The sequence below is a fragment of the Megalops cyprinoides genome, chromosome 23 (assembly GCF_013368585.1).
Source record: "Megalops cyprinoides isolate fMegCyp1 chromosome 23, fMegCyp1.pri, whole genome shotgun sequence".
NCBI lineage: Eukaryota > Metazoa > Chordata > Actinopteri > Elopiformes > Megalopidae > Megalops > Megalops cyprinoides.
In genome coordinates, this window is record NC_050605.1 from 15,119,824 (window position 1) to 15,141,343 (window position 21,520).

Genomic DNA, 21,520 nt, shown 5'->3' on the forward strand with positions numbered 1-21,520 from the left:
GAATCGACAGGGGAAGTCCAAATAAAGCTCGCGACAAGTCTGTTGATTATGCACACTAGCGCAGAAGATGCAGTCCACGGCAATGTAACAGAATAAAATAAGTGCGTGTCCAAATAAAAAAAAGAGCAAAAACAACTGACAGCCTACGATACAACGGCGTAAAAGCTCACTGCAACGTCCGTACTGAAACAAAATGAATCAAATTAAGTCACAATTACCTTCTTTCAGCAAGTGTGAGTGGATCAAAAAAATAACAAAACAGCAGACTGCCGCTCCTGCGAAAGCCCACGCGACTCGGAGGATCTGCATCGTTGGGGAACTCGAACACCCGGGCAGCGCAGCCCGTGGTTCTCAGCACAGCACTGACAAATCCATTCTGTTCCAGCGCAGAGACGTCTTAACCAAAACAACAAAAACTAAAAACGGTATGCAAAAACACCCCTTCCTCTGTGCACTCAAAATTAAAAAGGGGCAACCAGCACGAACAATCCGTGAATGGGAATGACCCCGTCCATTTCAGTCGACAGAATGGGGTTTCGGTTACTTTAAAAAAATAAAAGTGAAAACTTCCTTGTAATATTAGCGCAATTCTAGCCCCGTGTTCAGGAGACTCCGTCGCATCATTCAAAGTGATGGAATTTCTCACGGCCACTTCTCAGTCACCTGCTTGCTCGGTCACCGCAGATTCCCCGTTCCCGGTATTTGAGCTGCAGGCACAGTGACTCGGCGGGCTGATCAACACTCTCTCCGATGCATATCATTCATATGTCGGGCGTAAAATAGGAGCCGGATGCGCTACCATGCCCCTTTCTGGCGATTTTCTAAAAAAAAAAAATAGTTTCGTTTCGCTATTCTCCGCATGGGTCTATCTCATTAACTACGCAATGCCTTTTTGCATGCTGCTACATCACTATGCTTTAGTTTCACCTCTCACCGCCTTGAAGGATCCTTGCCGACTTCCTTCCCAATGATTTCTTTCCCTCGAAATTCCTTTCTCTTCAGGCATCAGAGAAGTCCAGATGAAACCGCGCAAAGAGTCTTTAACCTTCTCTTCGCTAAATCTGTAGCCCCTCGTCTTCATGTACCTTGCAGGCTGCCGGTTTTCAGAATTACCACAGTAACATGAAATCAATGGTCAGCTTCTATCGGCTTAACTAGCCCTGGTGTTCCGCCTGTGCCAGCTCCTTGAGGCTTGCCCCTGTTCTTTAAAAAGCCGCAGATACAGGCGCGACTTTCACTCCGCTGTGCTGGTGACGTCATAGCTCCTCAAAATGTGTCTCTCCGGGTGGTTCGGGCTGTGGCTACTAAGAGCGAACGGATTGTAATTGTTTCATAGAATTCCTTAAAAGGAACGACTTCTGTCTCCATCACAGTCTTCTGTACATCTAAGAAAGCAGCCAAGTGTCAAATTTATGTAAGACGAAATGGCATTCTAGTATCTCTTCAATCCCCGCCAGCTACAACTCGTATACAGTATATTTTTGTTTGCTACTGAGACAGGCAACGCTACAATGGTGTCATAGCATGTGCTGTAGCTATATTTTACAGTATCTTAACTCATGAGCCGGTTAACTTAATTTTCTGCAAGCTTTAAAACTCGTCCTCCTCTATTACAGTCTCTGGTGTGGTTAATCTTATCGCACAAATAGCACACAGTAATATTTTGTTGGAGCTGTGATTCACCCGCTGTGTTGCATGTGTGCCAGTACAGGTAACCAATTACATTGCCCTTCTAATGGATATTTATAAATGTATATTAATATAATAAAAAGTTTCACTATTGGACATAATGAAGCCCAAAACCCACACTCAAAACAGATCAAACAGATACAATATGTACTGCAAGATGGCACATTTACATTGGCACAAACATATACAGTAGTTTTACATGCATACATACTTTACAGTTACATATTGAATATACTCAGACTATACATGGGTGGTTGGTCTCACAAGTGCAGTTAAAATCTCATATATGTGCTTGCAAGGCAAGACATTCTGGTACCGTGTGCTACCTTTTATTAATCAAGCAATGGATATGTCAAAAGTAGCCTTGTGCATAACAATTCTTGCATTTTTAAATTATTATTATTACTTTATTTTGGTTTTAGTTTAAAGGTAAGAAGAGTTATATTAAGGAAAAACCTGGAGAGTGTGTACAGTTATCCAAATACTCTACCTTATCTCCTTTATTTTGAACTGAGTGGCATTCTTGAGATTGTCTATGTGTTATTCATCATACCTTACACTGATGATATCTAAAAGTCTGTACACATTTTAGGTAGTTTTGAAATTTTATGAAAAAACTGAGCAAACAATCTATCGAGAAGAAACATAGCAGCTAACATCTCTGTTAACATTGTTACTGCAGAGCTATGGCAAAATTGCAACCACATTGCATCAAAAGTACAGAAACCTGATTCACAAGATGGGACAATTCTTGTGGCATAAATGTAGATGCTGAACAAGACACCTATACTGGAAACAGCCAACAGGAATAAACAATAACATTCAACAGGGGTCAGACACTTTGGTCTGTGGCAGCAACTGAAATCGAGGATGTAGTTCAGAGATACCAGTCTGTCAGAACAGACAGTGTGTTACAGTTTTTCAACAGGTAACAGAATGTTAACTCAAATGAAAATAATGCCGTAATGACAAGAGGGTAGCCATGTGCAGAGTTTGCTATACTTCATTTATCAGAAACCGTTCTATTACATATTTGATTACTGATTTGGAGTCATTAATTGGATAGTAACTTGAATCACTTACTGTCTCAAGTGTTTATCAGAAGCTGATGGACTATTACCTAAAACCTATGTGAGGACAGCTGGGAAATTGTACAAACAAATACGTAAAACTACACATGAATAAGTGAATATTACAAAACATTATTGTAAAACAAATTTTGGGGCATCTTGCAAACCCACTGGCCCTGTCAAGGCATTGCTCACTGTGCTCATAAATATTACTCCGAGGTAACTATCTCAAAATAAAGTAATAAAGCAAGTCTCCGACAGAGAGAGGTTGACTCCACAAATCCAGCAAAACCAAACAATTAAAGTTGTTTCCACCTTCCATCAGCCGCGGCTAATTTTCTATTAATTATCGGTGCGGAGGAGGTGTTTACGGTGGGAGGGCCCGTGTTTCATTCATCTGGCGTAGCCGAACCTTGCGCCGAGAACCTCTTCACACCGTGATCCATCAATCAAGGGGGCGGCAATTAACGGAGATCTGTCCAGGAAGTGTCTGTGTGGGGCAGGGGGAGGGTGCAGCTCATGTTAAATATTGCAAACCCCTGGCGCCATTAAGCAGCCCTGTTATGTTATTTATAGGGAAGGGGGAGCCCGCAAAGAGTAACATCCACACACTCTAGCACACATTGGCTTTCATTGTATTTGGCACTTCGAGGAACTGAAAGGTAGCGCCAAGGAGAAGGGAGAAGAATGCCAGTCACTAGTCTCAACTTTTCCCCTATCCATAACTGACGCAAGGACTCAAAGAAGCCCAATACAAACTGGGGCTACAAACAGTGGCAAGGCTGTCAGTTGCAGAGCATTTTTAAGAACTGCACAGAGCGTACATACGTGGAATTTAACACTCTAAGCCTCCACCACAGAAATGTGGACCGTTTACAAGCAGCTTGGTTTCTCTCCCAGCTTAAACCAATGCCGTAACATCAGAAAGTGCATCGTGATGAGTTATTTAAGAAGTTAAATCTAACCACAGTATTTTCGAGTAACATACTTTAAAAATTTCTTTCATTTCTTCCGCTACGTTTTATATTCACATCTGTGTACTCTTGGTTTTCGTATGAAGCATGTGACCTTTGAAAATATAAGACACATCCAAATCCATTATCCATTATTTAGGTCCACCACAGTTCATTGGAGCATGGAGCAAGTGCAACGCTGTTGTGCTTTGTAATTTGCTCTTCAGCGCAGGGTGCCATGTGCACACTTGAATTGGAATTGTTGTGGTGATGCAATTGCCTTTGGATTGGAATTGCGATTGGATGCTGGGGAAATGTGGGAACGGAAGAAAGTGGTTGGGTACAGTGCATGGCAGCACTGATAGGCATTTGAATCTGCTTTCACCAGTGGACATGTGTCATGGGCTTGTACAATCCCAGAGAGTTCTGTGCATTTTAGTAAAACACTTTATTCTATAGAATCATGGAAAAGCAGTATGGTGTCATGAACAGATACTCTTGTATGATTGTCATTTATGTCAAAATGTAAATATTCAGCATTCTTATCAAAACCATTACTCAGAGGTCTGTTAAGACATTTTATCTTTAGGGACACTGGGATATTCATTATGAAATACTCAAGGGTTACACTGACTTTTTTTTACACACATTTTTTTCATGAATTTCAAAAAAGAGATGCAATAAAAAGATAAAATTATTCCTCTTTTGGTCAGAAACATGCAAGGTAAACTCTCAACAGTGTGATTTGATTTGGTCTCACATGATTAAAGATTCCTTCATTTCATCCATGATTTAATGTTTCTATGGAAACAGGACATAGAGGCCCACTATGTCCTCTAGTAATAAAAAAAAACATTGAGCATTTTTATGCTGATGGTAACATTTCAGAAATGACAGAGCTTTGTGTAGTCTATGTAGCCAGCGTTACACAGTATGTATATCTTCCTACATTGAACTCCACCTTCCATGCTTAAGTGGCAGAGAAGTGGTTTCCCCTTTTCAGTACATGAAACTGAAATGATGGAGAACATTGATGTTTTGACAAGACCGCTCATGTCAAAACTACAAATGCTGAATATTTCAGGGTTTGTGTTTTTGGCCAACAGTGTCCCAGGGTAACAAAGAGTTTCTATATTGTTGGTATTGCATTCTGTGAATTGTGTACCCTGAATCTGTGTATTGCCTGGATAGCCTGTATAATCTGAAGTTCAGTTATTCATTGATTGCTTCACCTGGCTAATCTGGGGCACTGATTATACTAGTGAATATATGGATTTAAAAAATGTGTAATTACAGTAGTAATCAGATGTGTAAAGTCAACATAAATACATGTAAAGTAAATATAGTTTTGTTTTATCTTTGATTTCAGAAAGATAGCATTTTATCTGGTCTATCCAACACTAGCAGCAGAAAAAAGAAAAAAGACCACTTTCAGATTTAAAAATGTAAATAGTAATAATAATAATAATAATAATAATAATAAACATGCTAAGCAGTCAGATTTAGTGGAGATGTGGCATAAAGTACTGTAGCCAATAGAAGATACAGTTTCCTTTATTCAGAGTAGCTGAACGCACATGCAGTGGTATACCTGCTAAAAACTGTTAAAATATGTTCTGATCTGGCACATTTTCAATGCTACACATTTCAATGATTCCATTTAGCATTAAACATTATTACAAAGTTTTACAGCATTAATGCCTTGTTATGTTATTGTTTTGTATCGAAAATAAATGCTGGAAAGGTCACACATTGTCTTTTTTATTCTTCTATGTGTTTAATATATCTGTCTGTATTACACGCTTTTCTTCTGTGCAGCTAAATCTGTGAAGATATACACATGTAGATGACGCCATTGAAGTGCGTGGAGGATTTTACTGTTTGCACTCCTGAAAAGGATGCTTTTAAGAGTGCACTCAGGCCATGAAAAAAGCATGCCCCGCAATTTGTTTGTAAAAGAATGCTAATTACCACATTGTCTAGAATAAAACACTTTGTTTATCACCCAGAAGATTTGTGAAGGTGTTGAGTTCTTGCAGCAAGTAAGAACATTAAATTGTTCAAAGCTTTTGAGAGATGGCTGCTTGTTCAAGGAGAGGGATAATTTCTTATTCCACAAGGAAACAATGGCAAAATGTACAAAGAAGTGGACAGCACAAACAGGTGTATTATTCCAAGGCACAGGAAAAACAAAGCTCAGTATATTCTACGGCAGGATATGAAGAGGTTCTTCTGCATGAGATGCTGGTTAATCACCCTATTCATTCAGTACAGTTAATGATACCCAGGTGACTACGTCAAAACGGATAATGATGATAACGTGCTAAAACTGACTACTGCATATGGTCCTTGCATGCACAGATTTCAACATCATTTACAGTGCGAGGCAGTCCAACAGAAAAGTCAGTGCATCACAGAGGAAACAAGAACAAAAACGAACATGAAATCAACTCAGCCAAGAGATCCTAGCATTCAGTAGTCCGTTCTGGCCTTCAAAACATGCTTGTTGTCATGCCAGCACATTTGCAGGTTCCTTTCTTTTCATGCGTTTAAAATGAAATAAAATAAACCCATACTTATTAAAAACAGAAGCCAAGGGAACAATTGTTAGGCACCAAGTCCACATCTGAAGCCCTGGTTTTAAATAATCCTTGGGTAATTAATTTACTCAAGTTCCTGAAAGCCCACTGTGTACAGCTGATACTGACATCTCCAAAGCCATTTTCATTTGAATTCCTGTGTTGTCCTCTTATATAAGCTTATAATCATTCTTCATCTTCTTGCTAATAGTATTATTGATTATTGCAAATAATAATAATTACAATAACAAGACATTACATTATTACATTACATCTTTATTCTTTTAAGAATTATTGTAATAATTCTTAAATTATTACAATAATTTATTCACTAAAATATTTGGATAAAGTTGGATACAATTAGGATGGGAATAAATAAATTCCTGTTTTAGTCATAGCACTTTCCTAAGGCTATGTATGGCTAATTGAATAAATACATATTTCCACTCGCTCATTGCAGACCAAGGGTTGGAATCTTCGATTAATGGTTGATTTAATTTCAATGCATGATTCAGGCACGCTTTTCAGAAATATTTTTGTGATTTTCGAGGGAAACTTTTTCTTCTTGAAACAGGCTTTCAGCAACTAACAACATAGAAAGACAGAATGGAGAAAGACAAATAACTAAGTGGTTCAGTTGGTCTAGGTTTGTCATGGAATGATTAAACCTTCAGATCTAAATAGTCTTCACATAAAAGCAAACACTAGGACACTGCAAAGATATCAACATGATTAATAGGTAATATTGAAAGATCCCTTGAGGGAAAAAAAAGGAAGGAAAAATATAATTACCAGTAACTTTAAACTTTGTCTCAGTAAACTGCATTGTTTCAGGACACTGAAATTTAATGTGCTAAATCCAGGGCAAGATGAATAATTACATCAACAGATACTATCAGTGGATGCAGTTTTGTGCATTTTTTGTTTTAAGCAAAATGGCAGATTTTTCATCCTCAGTTGATTACTCTGAACCGGTACTATTTCAGCTTCAATTTACCTCACACCTGGCAATAAGGTGATGAGGATACTTGACCACGCCTGTACTTTGACCAGACAGAAACCACACCTCACCCAAGTGTAAGGCTGTGCTCAGACCACGCCCAAAACTACAGCACGTTGAGAGAGAATGCTGTCATCTGATATTGGTAATTAACATAAGCTCCTTTAGACACACCACATTACTGAGATGACCATTTAAAACATGCAGCCATACAGGTACATTTACTGCAATTCCTAGTTCTCCAATCAACACAGCCTTCCTCACAGAACAAAGAGCACTTAATGGAGACAATGACAGCACAGTGAAAATGGGGGAGTATAAGAATAGCAGACATGTAAGTGCAATGGAAAGGAACATATCAATATGCAAATCAGAGAATGCAAGGGGTAGAAAACAAGTCACTGATCAGCATGATAACACAATGCTGTGCCTCTCTGTGATAAAGACTTATGTGGGCGGCAGTGTAGCATAGTGGTTAAGGAGCAGGACTCGTAACCAAAAGGTTGCCGGTTCGATCCCCGCTGGGACACTGCTGCTGTACCCTTGGGCAAGGTACTTAACCCACAATTGCCTCAGTAAATATCCAGCTGTATAAATGGATAACATTGTAAAGAACTGTAACCTATGTAAGTCGCTTTGGATAAAAGCGTCTGCTAAATGAATAAATGTAAATGTAAATGTTATGTGTTAGTGCTATGCAGGCTTACCTTGAGTCAAGTGTACAAGCAATAATGCATGACATTGCCATTACAGTGGATAGAGAAAGCCTTGAGAACTCCAAAACTCCATAACCAATCAAATATGCACAAGACTATGCAAAATTCCCACAATCAGAAAAAAATGGATTAAGTTATATAAATTTTTAGCTGAGACGGACATTTGGCTCTAGAATGTAAAGTGTCAGGTTTTCAATATTGACAGTGTTGAAACGGAGGAGAAAAAATATTTCCAGAAAGAATATCAGAAGGTTGGCATGGCCTAGAGGGAACCTGGAGCAGTTCCATTTCAAATATAATTTATGAGTATGGTATTTATTCATGGCCCTGGTGAAATAAAAATGACATAACAGGAAAAAGCTATACTTTTATCTTAACACAAAAATATCAAGTGTGATGAAGGCATGCCTACCTATAGATCAGTCAATGCAGCAGTTTGAATGCATTCCAATATCTGACATGTTTCTGTATACAAAAAACTGGCTAAGATCTCAGTATTTGCTATCTGTATTTCACATTGATTAAATGAGGTCAATGGGTAATTCTGTGCAGACAAAGCATTTAGACAGGGCTAATACTCAACATTACTGTATGATTCTATGGCTTAATTGACTTTTTTAAAGAAAATGCTCAAATCCGTAATATCCTGCTTCATTGTTTGACACTGAAAAGCATAAAAAGGAGTGATTCACCTGCTGAGAAAACAGGGTAGCTTGATAGCATATTTAAATAATCTTGCGATGTGTAATTTTGCAGACGTATGAGACGGGGGCACGATGCTCTCGGTAACTCCATAACCACGGCTGTGTGATTGACAGCTGGTATTGCACTGGTACTCGCGTCACTCAGTTTCAATTTTTCTATAAACATGTAGCCTTCAATTTAACCTGTCAGGCTTTTACTGCAAGCGATAAGCCATCATGAGAAATGTATCTGGCAGAGGTACCCTCAGCCTTTAGCAGAAAAGTGAAGAAAAAAAATACCTGAAATTGATCTGATAACAAGGTAATCTCCACCAGCATATGTGCTACAGTTACATGTATATTGGTGGTCAAAATGGGTCACCGATGTTCAGCTAGGCCTGTGTGCCACGACCCTGACCAACCTGTTTAGCTGTTTAGCCTTTCACCTTATTTATCTCCATAGGAACACACCGGGGTGATTTTTTTTACAGAATGTGAAACTTATTCGAATTTCAATAAATAAATCGATGTTTAAATTGAGAGACCCTGTTTTGGTACATCTGCTGAAAATGAGAGCAAAGAGGAAGTTCCATCATTAAGTCTTTTTTCTGTGTCATCAAGGTCTGCAATTCTTCACCCTGGATTCTAATTATCAGATGACTGATTATTAAGGTCTGCAGCTATATGTCACCTGTGTGCTCATTCCCTGCTGTGTTTCATTATTCACCTGTTTACTGTCCCTGTCTATCGGGGGGAGACTTATTTCATGTTGCGCCAACCCTAAGCCACCTCCATGGAGATTTGCTGCACAGACGTGCATTCTTATTGGCAGGGTCCCGCAAATAGCAGCAGCATCAATGCCACATATCTGAGTCATGTCAAGCTCTAACTATCATGTCAAACTCTTAAAAAAAGGTGTTGTTTTCTCTTTTCTTCACATTCACAACCTTCCAAACTGTTATCTGAAACATCTAAGGTTGGCTTCTCCACCCACAAATCTTACGGTGGATTCTGGACCCAGGAGGTTGCACATTCAAATCCTAGGCGGGGCATTGCTGTTGTCCAGTTTAGCAAGATACCGGGGTTTTTGTAAATATATAGATCTCCTTAAAGGTGAACGTGTTGTAGGCCTGCCTGCATAAGGCTGTCTGCAGAGGAAATAAATGCACTGAATAATGTGAACAGGGTACAGCTGGGTACAGGTTCCAGACTAATGAGGCTTGTTTGCTCCACACAACATCGGCTTACTTTGTCACACAGATCCCCCCTTTCATCCGGTAATTACTGTACCTGAGGTCTATAGTGTGCCTTCTGAAATACACAGGACATTGCTACACGTCTCTCTCTTCCACAAGCAATGCTCCCAGTTACTTTGAATAGTTGTATGCTCAGTCAGATCTGTTTTTGAGATTCATATTTTAGTCTGAAATTTTTTTCTTACATTTTTTATGTACTGTTGATGTGTTTTTTAGGAAGTGTATGGCATCCTTCTGGATGAATTCTCTCATTCTAATATGCTTTAGTATCTATACCTCAGCCCATTGCAATATGGCCCACTGAATTCAAATATCAGGCGTAATTCTGTGGTTACATACATCTTCTTGGACTTCTTTTCCTCAAACATAACTGAATGTTCAAAATATCTCTACTAAATCATGCCTATGACAATTTGCCTTGACAGCTTGTTGTTCGTAATTTTTTGTGTTGTTTTCCAACAGAAAAAATGACATTCACACTAATGGCTTTAGTTGCTGGGTGCTTATGGAAATGATCCTGCCTCACTGATATCATAACTGACATCATAAAGACACATCTGTCTGGAGTTGTTCATGGTTACACATATAGCCTGCCCATTCCCTAATGAGAGAAGTGTGTGATGAACTCACTCTCGCTTGGGATCTCTCACGTCTGGATGACAGCAAATGACTATAAATGGTTTTTTACACAAACCATCATTTGTGTTGCTAAATGCATAGAATGTCAGGGTTTCCAAGGTCATCAGCATGTTTTTGCATTATGTCAGCTGTTTGCCACATACAAAACAAACCTGAACACATTCATCACTTTTCCTCAACCAGCTATATCTCTTTCCCCCATGATAGACATCGCTCTGGTCGTCCAAGGGCACGCATGCAAATTCCTCTCATCTGGGGCAGACTGAAAGGACAGACTGTGTGCATGGTGTGTCTTTAATGGCATCTTTCAGCCACTTTGCTTAACGCCATCAAATGCTTTTGACACAGGGTCCATTCAAGCCAAGGAACTGGCAGTGATAATGCTCAGAGCTGTGTTATCAAGCCACCAGGGCCTCTGATAAGTCAGACGTTTGCATTTGAAACAGAATTGAAATGGTTCGGGGGCTATGCTTAATGTCTCACAGAACGGCTTCAATTTACATATTCAGCACAGAGCCTTTCTGCCTCAAATATGCAACTGTGCATTTTTTTCATAAACTTATTGATTTACGTATTTATGAGCAGTAATGTATAAAAGGTAAACAAACCGTGGTGATGTGTAAATTGCCTTTTTAAAAGCACATTTGTATGCAGATTTGTACCTCAATCCACAGCACCCCTATCCCCGTCCCCCACCCCGCCTACCCCCACCCTCCCCACCTCGGTCGGCATGCTGGCTGGCAGGCGCTCTGCGGTGGGACAAAGTGGCAGCTCCATCTGTGCTGCAAACACAGCCGCCTGGCAGCCGCCTCCCCCCCAACTAAACCCCCCGCCCAAACCCCCTCCTCTCTCCGGAGAAGTCGTGCTTGAGGGGCCGGAAGTGATCTGTCGGATCACCCCCGTGGCTTTGTGGAGGGGCCGCTGTCGCCGAGGTGACCTCGAGGCGGATACAGAGGGCTCCTCCAGTGCGTAACTGACGCACCGCTTGGACAGGTGCGCTCGGCCGGCGGCCGCACCTCCCAGTGAAAGCCACATGCCGGTTATGTGCCATTAGTCGAGAGGAATCTCGCGTTCGCCTGAATGACGGGGAAGAGCCTCGAGGACCGAGAGGAAAGGAAAGAAATCCGTGTTCTAATCTGCGCAGTGCCACTGCCTCAGGCGTCTCCAAGCCCCTCTGATTGATGACTGGAATTATCCGAATGAAACCTACAAAGTCTTGTAATTTAAGTAAATCCGGTTTCGTGCGGGCAGTCCAGACTAATTTGCGGCTTTCACGAATAGTTACGCACATTTTTCGGGGGCTTGCCTGGATTGCGGAATTAGTGTGTTCTTAACATATCATTCCTGTGGCTCAGCATTTGGGTTACAGGTACAGGCCAAGCAACGCACAGAAACCTTACAGCGTGCCTTCAGTGTTTTTGCAGTGTTAGCATGTTGAAACGATGTCACAGCAAGGTCGTGGTTGGGTTGACACCCTCAATTGCTGTGTAGTGCGGTTCATCCTTGACTAAGTTCCATCAAACAGTAAGCGGAGCTGTAGAGAAAGGACAGAAATAGCAGACCCAACCCATGTGCCCTGACCTTCCCAGGATCATGGACACGATACAAACGTACAAGTAAAAATAAGAATGCTGCAATCTCAAGTGCATTTCTTTCCATATTCAAATTTGTCTTGAGTAAGCCTGATTGCATTCATAAATGGCCCTTCATCACTTCCAGTCAAACTCGGAGCAGTGTGTCTATGCCAAATACACCAGGTGGATGCCAAAACTACACATTGAACCGTGTGCTGATGTCACTGACAGATAAGTGTATACTGAGGGTGAATGCCAGTTTGACCTTGGCTACTGCCTGACTGTTTTATTTGGTAGGCCTGATTATGAGGGAAAAGGATGTGGCCAGCAGAACACCCTGCAACGCTTCACCCTCCAGGCCTACACAAAATGAGAAGGGCTGTGCAGCAGCGGTGACTTTGCAGCAGCCGGGAGAGTGAAGACTGGCCAGGGGCCTGGAAAGGTAATCGATGAGAAATAACTCCCGCACCAGCGCTCCTGCAAGGCCGCGAGAACCGAGCTGATGGAACAGATGACAATCAAATGGCGGGCGGAGTGACTTTGATGAAGTTTCTGTGACAGATCCGGATGTGCTGAAGGATTTGATAAGAAGTCCCGAGCCCTTCCTCCGCTCAAGCCACAGAGACCCTGTAATCAACTGCCTAGGTCTAATTTGGATTGGGCAGGGGGTATGGGTGAGTGGGGTGGGGGGGTGGGGGGGTTCAGCAGCATCTTCAGAAAGAGCTTGGACAGCTGACAGGGTACATAAAGGCTGTGCAGCCTGCACCCAGACCAGGCTGCCACATGATATTTACCCAGCGCCATCAAACATGCACTTGCCTTGGCTGCTCGGCATGCTGGGAGATCCAGCCTCTTCTTTATCAACACAATGCCAGTTGCATACTGGGAGATTGAAGCTGTCCTTTATCAGCACAGTGCCAGGTGCTTCCTGGGCCGGCCAATCAGAGATCTCACAGAGAGAGGATCGCACAACACCCCCCCCCCCCCCCCCACCACCACCACCACCCTCCCTGTTCCCTGTAAAGGAACAAACCTGCCACATCAAAGAGGTGCAGGACCACTTTGCCAGGCTTGTAATGTTCAATCTTGTCAAACTAAAATTGAATTCATCTAGTTGTCGATACACAAACAAACAAAAAAATTTAACTGATACAAAAAATACTGAGTATTACCCACACTGAAGCTAAAAACTAAGATTGCTTTTCAGCACATATCCATTTGCATTCCTGTAGTAATGCTTAAGGACAGACCAATAGCCACTTTGGTTTGCAATGCCGAGCTCTATTTCTGTTCAATTTCTGTTTCAGAACAGACAGTTGCTGGTTTCGGTGGCATTTGAAGGCACGCTGCGGAGCCCTCTTTGATCTCCAATCGGATTGGGATTTGTTAGTTGCAGCTGCCATAGTCTTTGATACGTTCCAAGTTTATAAAACAATAGTTTGCCTCAATTCCCCCAGAACAACCTTCCCAGAGGTTTTTTTTTTGTTCACATTTCAACTGTAGTGTCCCGAAATGACACAAACTAACATCCAAGCTCGACATTCTCATAATGCTCTCGCAACGTTCTTGCAACGCCGCGCATGAGTTTGAATTAGGCTTGTCATCAGCAGCTCTCTCAGACAGGGAAAACAGTTTGAAGGTTAGGCTGCGCTTTGAAGAATGGTGAGGCAAACATCACCTCATTCAGCACATTTTTGCACTGTTTTGCTAAGCAGATGTAAAAAATCAAGTGGTTCTGAAGAAAACGCCTGACTCACAAGGGTGTTCATCCCACACAGTGCTGAAAGAGAAGCGGTTCAATGCTTCAGAGGAATTTGCTGCGGCGGTTTTGATATCAAAGCTGTACACTGCCCTCAGCAAAGTAATGTGACAGTCATCAAGGTGGAGATTGACAGCCAAGACAGGAAAGTCAATCACTCGGCACAAGCAAAATCCCTCTCAACTCTTGCAGGAAAAATGAAAAGCGTTAAATACATCTGAAATACACCGAGGATCATTTCTCATCCTTCCAAAGTGAATGCATTTATTTCACCGAACAACAACCATGCAGACAGTGATGATGAGGACTTTTTTCTCTCCATTGTATACCGCATTCAAGCAATACAAAACATCAATATATAGCAGCACATAGTCCTATACAAAACATTATGCCAGAAGTATTTCTTGTAAACAGCTTTCCTTCTTATTAAACAACAGAAAATTTACTTCAGCTAACCAACAGCCAGAGACCAAGCAATTAGAAATTGAGTATCTGCTGAAATATGACAGATAATCACAGTAATAATGAACTGGTAAAACATTTTTTAGACTGCAGTAAAATCTACTGACCACTGCAAATGTCTTTGCCAAAAACACATTGAAGAATCACCACAGGGTGCCTCAATGAGGCACCAATAATAGATAGGGCATGTTATGAATTTCACTGCCCAGAGGTCAAACTTATTCAAAATTCTGCAGAGAAATTATACCTGTTTCCCATCACTATGCAAAGCACACAGAGATGCTGTCAATGGAAGCCAACCCACCCCCCACAACCACCACTGACACGCGTGCACACACACACACACACACACACGCCAAAAAAGTACAAACAGGCAGAGAACAATTCTAGAATTGGGAAAGTAAGGTTAGAATGAGCGTGAAGATAATAATTGGACAAAATGCGAATTTGCTTTCAATGCAAATGGGATCAGAGGGAATCTGCCTTTGACAGCAGGTGATTTCTGCAATGGGAGTTACAGCAGATATTTAAACTGCATGACTAGACACATTAGTCTTGAGGCACTGTGGATGCCAGAAGTCTCTGAATATAATGCGTTTAAATGTGTGTGATTTATATAGAGCTCTGGAAATCGTTTAGAATGCTGAGGAAAAGAGGATTAGAATGTGGCATTGAGTTCTGCCACGCTCAGGGGAACTGTCTGCCGTAAGGATTGGGCGTCACTGAGTTTGAATGGAGTCCCCAGGGTAATACCCTGGAGTATAGCTATAGTTCTACAGAGGGGCTAGACAATGTTGTGCGCATGTAGAATCAATGTAGTCCTATCCACAGGACACGGTGGGCAGGTCAGTGAGTAGCGCCCTCCCCTGCTGTACACATTCTCACACACACATAAATGGATGAGCATCTATGGATATACATGTGCAGACACATGCATAGACACACACACACACACACACACACACACACACACACACACACAAGGATATACACATGCACATACACTGATAGAGACAGGTTTAGAATGAAATCAATGACAGCAGAGCCCCTGCCTTCTGCACTTACTACCTACATGCTGGACTTCCAGTGGGATAAAAGCTGGGCATATCCTGCAGCAACAGGGTTTCTTTACCTCCCCCTGAGTGGGCTGTGCTCTTATCAGCTATGAGCTGTTGAAGAGTTGAAGTTGAAGAGTAAACTGGGATTGTAAACTGGGTGGAAAAAAATTAGGATTCTAAATATAAATGAATGAATGAATGAATGAGATCCTTCTGAAAGGTCAGGTTTTTCAGATGCTGTAATTTTGTTTTGAATGTAATGCAGTCTGAAAAGCACGCAAACACACAATATTGGCCGTTATGGTTACGCAACTGTTTTGAAAGCGTTCTTTAAATTGGTTCACTATGGCAGATCCCCCCAACAAGCCAAAGGAGCAATTTCTGTGCATTATGCAGGGGGTGCTAGACTCCAGTTTGGCAGTGCTCACACATTTAACTTTAACGTGATTTGGTTTAGCAGTAAAAGCTTAGAGCAGGGGGCTACAATGGCTGGCTGCACAACAACTATACACCGCTGAAGGGGAAAAAAAAATACAATTTCAGCGACACTGTGGGTCTTACACAGCAAATCCCTTGCAGAATGAAACCGTGGAGAGCTTTTTGCTCTGGATTACACCCTGTGGAGGTGATGTTTACTGCTTATGGATGGTGTACAGAAAAGGAGGCATTACGGCTCACTTTTAAAGGTCTTACCGTAGAATTGATATATATTCCAGTAATATGTCCTGCACTGCTCCCTGGTTTTCACTTTCACTTTATGAGAGCCTTGCTGTTACGGTATAAACTCACAAGGACCAAGTGGTGGCTTAAAAACTGAGCGAGAACCTGTTATTCTTTCCTTGAGTCAAGGGGGAGGTACAGCAAAAACTGCAATTCTGGAAACAGCAATTCTCAAACAATAGCTAAAAGTTGAATTTCCTACAGAGAAGGTAACTGAGCAATATATTAGCCTCACTGTCTGAAAGTATGCTATCCAATGGATCTAATAGTCATCTCAGCAAGTAGACCAACATTCTGTTTATTTGACACAGGAGTAAGCACACATTTGTGTCCAGTCTGTAAAACCATGTCAAGTGACTTGCAGTCAGCCAATCAACTCTCAACTTCTCTTGGCAAGCCTTGACTCAGCCATGCTTAGCCAATCACACAAACTCTGGGTGAAAGGATTCAGATTGGTAGGAACTTCTCAATCAACCGGCGAAAACAGGAAATCTAGACTCAATTCTACAATCCGCTTATCTACAGTACACTTATCATTGTGAGCATTTTAGAAGTCATGATAGCCAATTTTAAATCTCAAGCATCAGACGATGTGTATTATTTAAGCCAAGCGTTTCGAAATAATGTGAGTCAAGGCTGTTGTTCAGTTCATAGCTTTAGAAAATAACAGCCAGGCTGGTAAGTGGACTGTGCAAGAAAGCCAGTGATGTATAACCAGGGCCTTGCATTTAATTAAGCCAGCCTCCTCCACTTCTCTGCAAGTGTGCATAATCATTTTATACATCGTAATATCATCTGCTTAATGCGCTATTTTACCATACAGTTAAACCTGGGCGATAAATCTCATGGAGATTTCCTTTAATAGATGCAGGCTGAATAATGTGGGCATTAGATTAACGGTAGAATTTTGATGCAGTGGAAAATATACCGTACGTTTATCACACTCCAGATTCCCTATGGAACACATCTTTTCTGCTAGCGTTTGCATTCGATTTTGCTTTGTTTTTGCCTGGTCTTAAATTTATTTTCACCCATATGATCATTTCACAGGTTTTTTTTTGGTGCACCTCTTCATCTGATGCTCAAAAATACGAAAACTGTGCTGCTTGAAGGTAACTGTCACCAAGCTTCTACAGATCCAACACTGTCTATGCAGATGTGAGAAAAAAAATGTAAAACAACATCAGAAATAATTGAGTACCCCCATATTCTCCTCCTATGTCTGGCCCACCTATTCTTACCATCCCTCTCTCCCTCTCTCTGTCTCTCTCCAACCATGCACCTGCAGCCCAGCTCTGTGATGTTACTATGAAGAGCACTCATTCTGTAATACTGTACCATTCTGAAGCATGGGCTTATGGAGAGAACCGTAGTATATTTTAATCTAGTAGCCATTATGGGTTTCTACTCCACTGTCTACTTTCTTTGCCACTGTTTCCCAGGAGTGTTTTTGGACCACCATTTCCTGGGGTCTGGGAACAATTTCTCAGCTTTTCCACAACTGTCTCATGCTTTTTAGGTGTTTTGATGTGAAAAGAAAGAAAAAAACCATGTACAAACAAATTGCTTCCAGTTGATTTATTGATTGATTGATTGGTAATTGAAGCTGTAAATATGAGTCATTAATGTTGAAATTATGATCTCCAACACAAGCCAATGCCTAGCAGTGAGGTGATTTACTGTGGCGTCCTGATCAAAAAAAATTAATCGAATGAAATGGAGGTTATTATATGAACAAATGTGCACCAGTAAGCCCAGTGGAGGTGTAGCCTCTCATAGGAAGGGGTTAAGCATTGCTTATACCTCTGCGCCCAGCAAAAGTGATTCATCTTCAGTTTCTCTGGCAGAACAGAGGAGTCAGTTTACCTGTTTATGGAAATGAGGACATTCTCTGCAACAAATGACTGTTGTGAGTTTTGAAAAAGGGGAAATACTATTTCCTCTCCCCGCTGTTTATCTCCGCCAAACCTCTCTCTCATCATGTGTTGTTTTCAATTTTTCTTATCATAAACATTCACAGCACACAGGCAATGAAAATGCAATGCTCCATAGCTATACATGCAGAACCTTAAAATATTCTGTAACAATACCAGAGGATTTGGTAATTACCGTTTCGACATCTGTCCTCAGTGTAGAAGGGGATTAAATGTGAATAAAAGTGATTTTTCAGGACTACCTCCCACTGCATAACATTGATGACAACAGATGTCAAAACATTTGCTTCGAGAATTAAGTCCCATTAATATTAATGGAAATAAGATCAAACAAATAATTTTTATGTGGTGTACACATGGATGTCATGCCATGAATAATGTATATTTTGTAGGACATTAATGGCCATTGAGTATATACCAGTGGGACTCACACGGCGCACACACACACACACACACACATATACATATACATGTATATAAACATATGGCATAAATGTTTGCATATATTTGTACTGTATTTAATCACAAAACTCTTACAAGGACAAATATTTTGTACACAGAGGACTGACAGGTCATTAAGGCTGTCAACATGAGAATCGTGTTGTCTCTGGACAGGAGGATGCATCATCCAGTCAACCTCATTTCAATGTGTGAACTCTTCTCTGGTCAGGCAATTTTTTTCACAAAAACCTAAATGCCAGACACAGGAGACAGCATTGGGTATCCTTGGTTTGGAATCCCCTTTCCTGCTTCAATTTCTAAAAGGGGTTTGATCTCATCCTTTGAGGTCCACTATTTATATATATATACTGTGGTGAATATATATATATATATATTCACCACAGTAAAAACCCCTGTATGAAGTGAAGAAAAAAGGGCATGGGACATATAGCTAAATAAAATGCAATTTTCAGTTTCAAATACACTACAATTAATCCAATGCGCACTGGCAAGGTCGCATAACTATAATGACTGTAGCAGGCTATTTTCGTTGAAGACACTCTGAGACTCCGTTTGAAACCTGATCCGTCCCACAGTGTGTATTAAATATTATGTGCCTGCTTATCGATTGCATAATGAGTAGTTTTCTCCAGCTGTGAAACCTCAAAGATTTAGTAGACTTAGGAAAACTTTACGCACAATAGAGAGGCTGTCAGAACCTCAGACGAATTTCCATAATATCAAGAAGTTGCATTAATTTCTCCTGGCAAACTCATAAAGTAGGTATTAACAGGATTCTGGTTGTAGTGTTGTAATGAATATTTCAACCCTGAAGTGCCCTTCTTATAATTCACACTCTACTGTCACTGTTACAATAAAATATTTTATCGCTGCTTTGTGAAGAGAGAGAGAGAGAGAGAGAGAGAGAGAGAGAGAGAGAGAGAGAGAGAGAGAGAGAGAGAGAGAGAGAGATTTCACCTGCCAATGAAGCCTTACAAAGCCATCTCACATGTAGAAAGGTACCAGCAGCCATTACACTGCTAAAGCTGATGAAATATCATCAGGGTTCCTTCCCTGTCGTGTCTATCGTGTCTATCATGACAACATATGAGGACCTCTCTCTCTATATATATATATCTCTCACCACACTCGTCAATTACCACTCAAGGACAGCATGGACTTATGAAAATATAAGAGAGGTTGGGGAGTGGGGCGACTGGGGTTGGGGAGTGGGGTGACATGCGTGGCTTACATATGATGTACATATCCCATCTCCACAGGCAGCCAACACCCTATATCGCAAATGCATTGTCACAGAGAGATCACTGGAATTAACTTCAATACATTTTTTGCTCTTACATGCTCTCTCTTAGCCAACTGTCCTTTAGAAAGGCCTCCTGATCTCCTTTACAAAGAAAATGTCACGTAGGTTCAGTACTTTACGACCCCATGAAGCCTTATAATCAGTGAAAAATCCCAATGAACAGCCATGACCTCATCACGCAGCTTGAGACAACCTCCCATCCAGGTACATAAAGACTTGGTGACTAAGCTTGAATGCGATGAAGATGCTGGTGCCTAATTTAAATGCAGCTTGGACAGGCAGACCAGCACAACATTTGTCAGGGGCATATGCAATTTTCTGTCTGTAAACAGTGTTTTTTCGGCTGGGATGCTGGTATACAGCGTTTTGTTTGGGGCCCACCATGACCCTAGGTTGATTGCAAATGCTGTTCATATTGCTGGGACTTGCAAGACGGCAGTCACCTGTTCGTCATGGCTTCTGTGAAGCCAGGGTTTGGAATATTTGTACTATTTGGACTACTGCCGCCATGCCATCATTTTTAATAAAAAACTAAACTGAACAAACCACCACTGCAGCTCAGCAGGACGGAGCTGACCCTTGACGAGATCATTAGTGTTGGTGAGATCACCTTTTGCTACCTTGGACTAGGAGGTCTGTGTTGTGCCACTTTTTTGGGTTTGTTAGATACATCTGACACAGGTTATCTCCTTCCATAATCACTTCAGATATCCACTTCAGAGCCATATATCATCATTTTTATCTTTTTTATGTCAAGCCAGGGAAGCTAGTCATAACATTGTAATGCATATATTCATATATTCCTCGACTGAAACACAATGTAGATTCATTAATATATAGAGTACATATTTCTGCTGTTGTGTAGAGCGATTTAAAAAAAAAATGTCATAAAAAAGTGAGGTTCAAATGAACTTATGAACGTTATCTGTCCTTTTAAACAAAACCAGAACAAACAAAATTATGGAAAAAAGAAGGGTTCAGTACTTTCCTTCATTTCAAACTGATGCATAAATAGCCCCTTTTGTGTAATCCCATTTGTTCTTCAGAGAGCTAAAAGAAAACAAGTTTGCTTTTGAAATCCTCATCTTTCCTGCTGTGTGGCTGCATCTGACATCAATCAAAATTAGCATAAAACAGGCAAGTGACATACTGCTCACTTAATTTGAATCAAAAAGTAAAAAATACTGAAAACAATAATAATCCCATTTCTGGATGAATGCCAGCTGTTCGTCACCTGCTTTTGTCAGCCTTAACTGCGTGATTGGTGGTGTTTTTATCAGAAGTCATAACAGAGATCATTAATAGACTAGCCAAGATTCAAAGCAACAGAGTAAAATAAAATACCTACGGAGATGGTCACACACACTAATAAAGCTCAGTCTGGCTGTTGAGAGGGTAATGCAGCTGATGGCACGGGGCCTAAATGAAGCACTTTGGATCTCCGCTTCCTGCCCCCAAAAAATTAATGACCGGAGAATGAAAATTTACGCATTTGTATTAAATGCTGACCTTACCCAACTACAGATATGGAAGTCACATATGCATTTAATTAGTTAATGGAAAAGGTTTAAAATGTTCCATGTATCCATGTGGAAAAAAAGAGTCAAATGTGAGAATGGGGGATTCACGGGGGTTTTCTTATGGGTTGTGCAACGATGGCGCA

The 21,520-nt window shown here is 41.0% G+C and overlaps 1 protein-coding gene across 3 annotated transcripts in view; it reads right to left on the minus strand.

Annotated features, from left to right (window-relative positions):
* LOC118770060 (chemokine-like protein TAFA-5) overlaps nt 1-21,520 on the minus strand; it is an 82,756-nt gene that overhangs the window by 52,953 nt on the left and 8,283 nt on the right. Inside the window, exon 1 of one of the 3 annotated variants that reach the window (XR_005004535.1) lies at nt 219-498. The exons of the other annotated variants lie outside the window; for them this stretch is intronic. The gene's annotated coding sequence lies outside the window, so the exon portion shown is untranslated. Of the gene's footprint in view, nt 1-218; nt 499-21,520 lie in introns of those variants that run through there. 3 annotated transcript variants of the gene reach the window in all.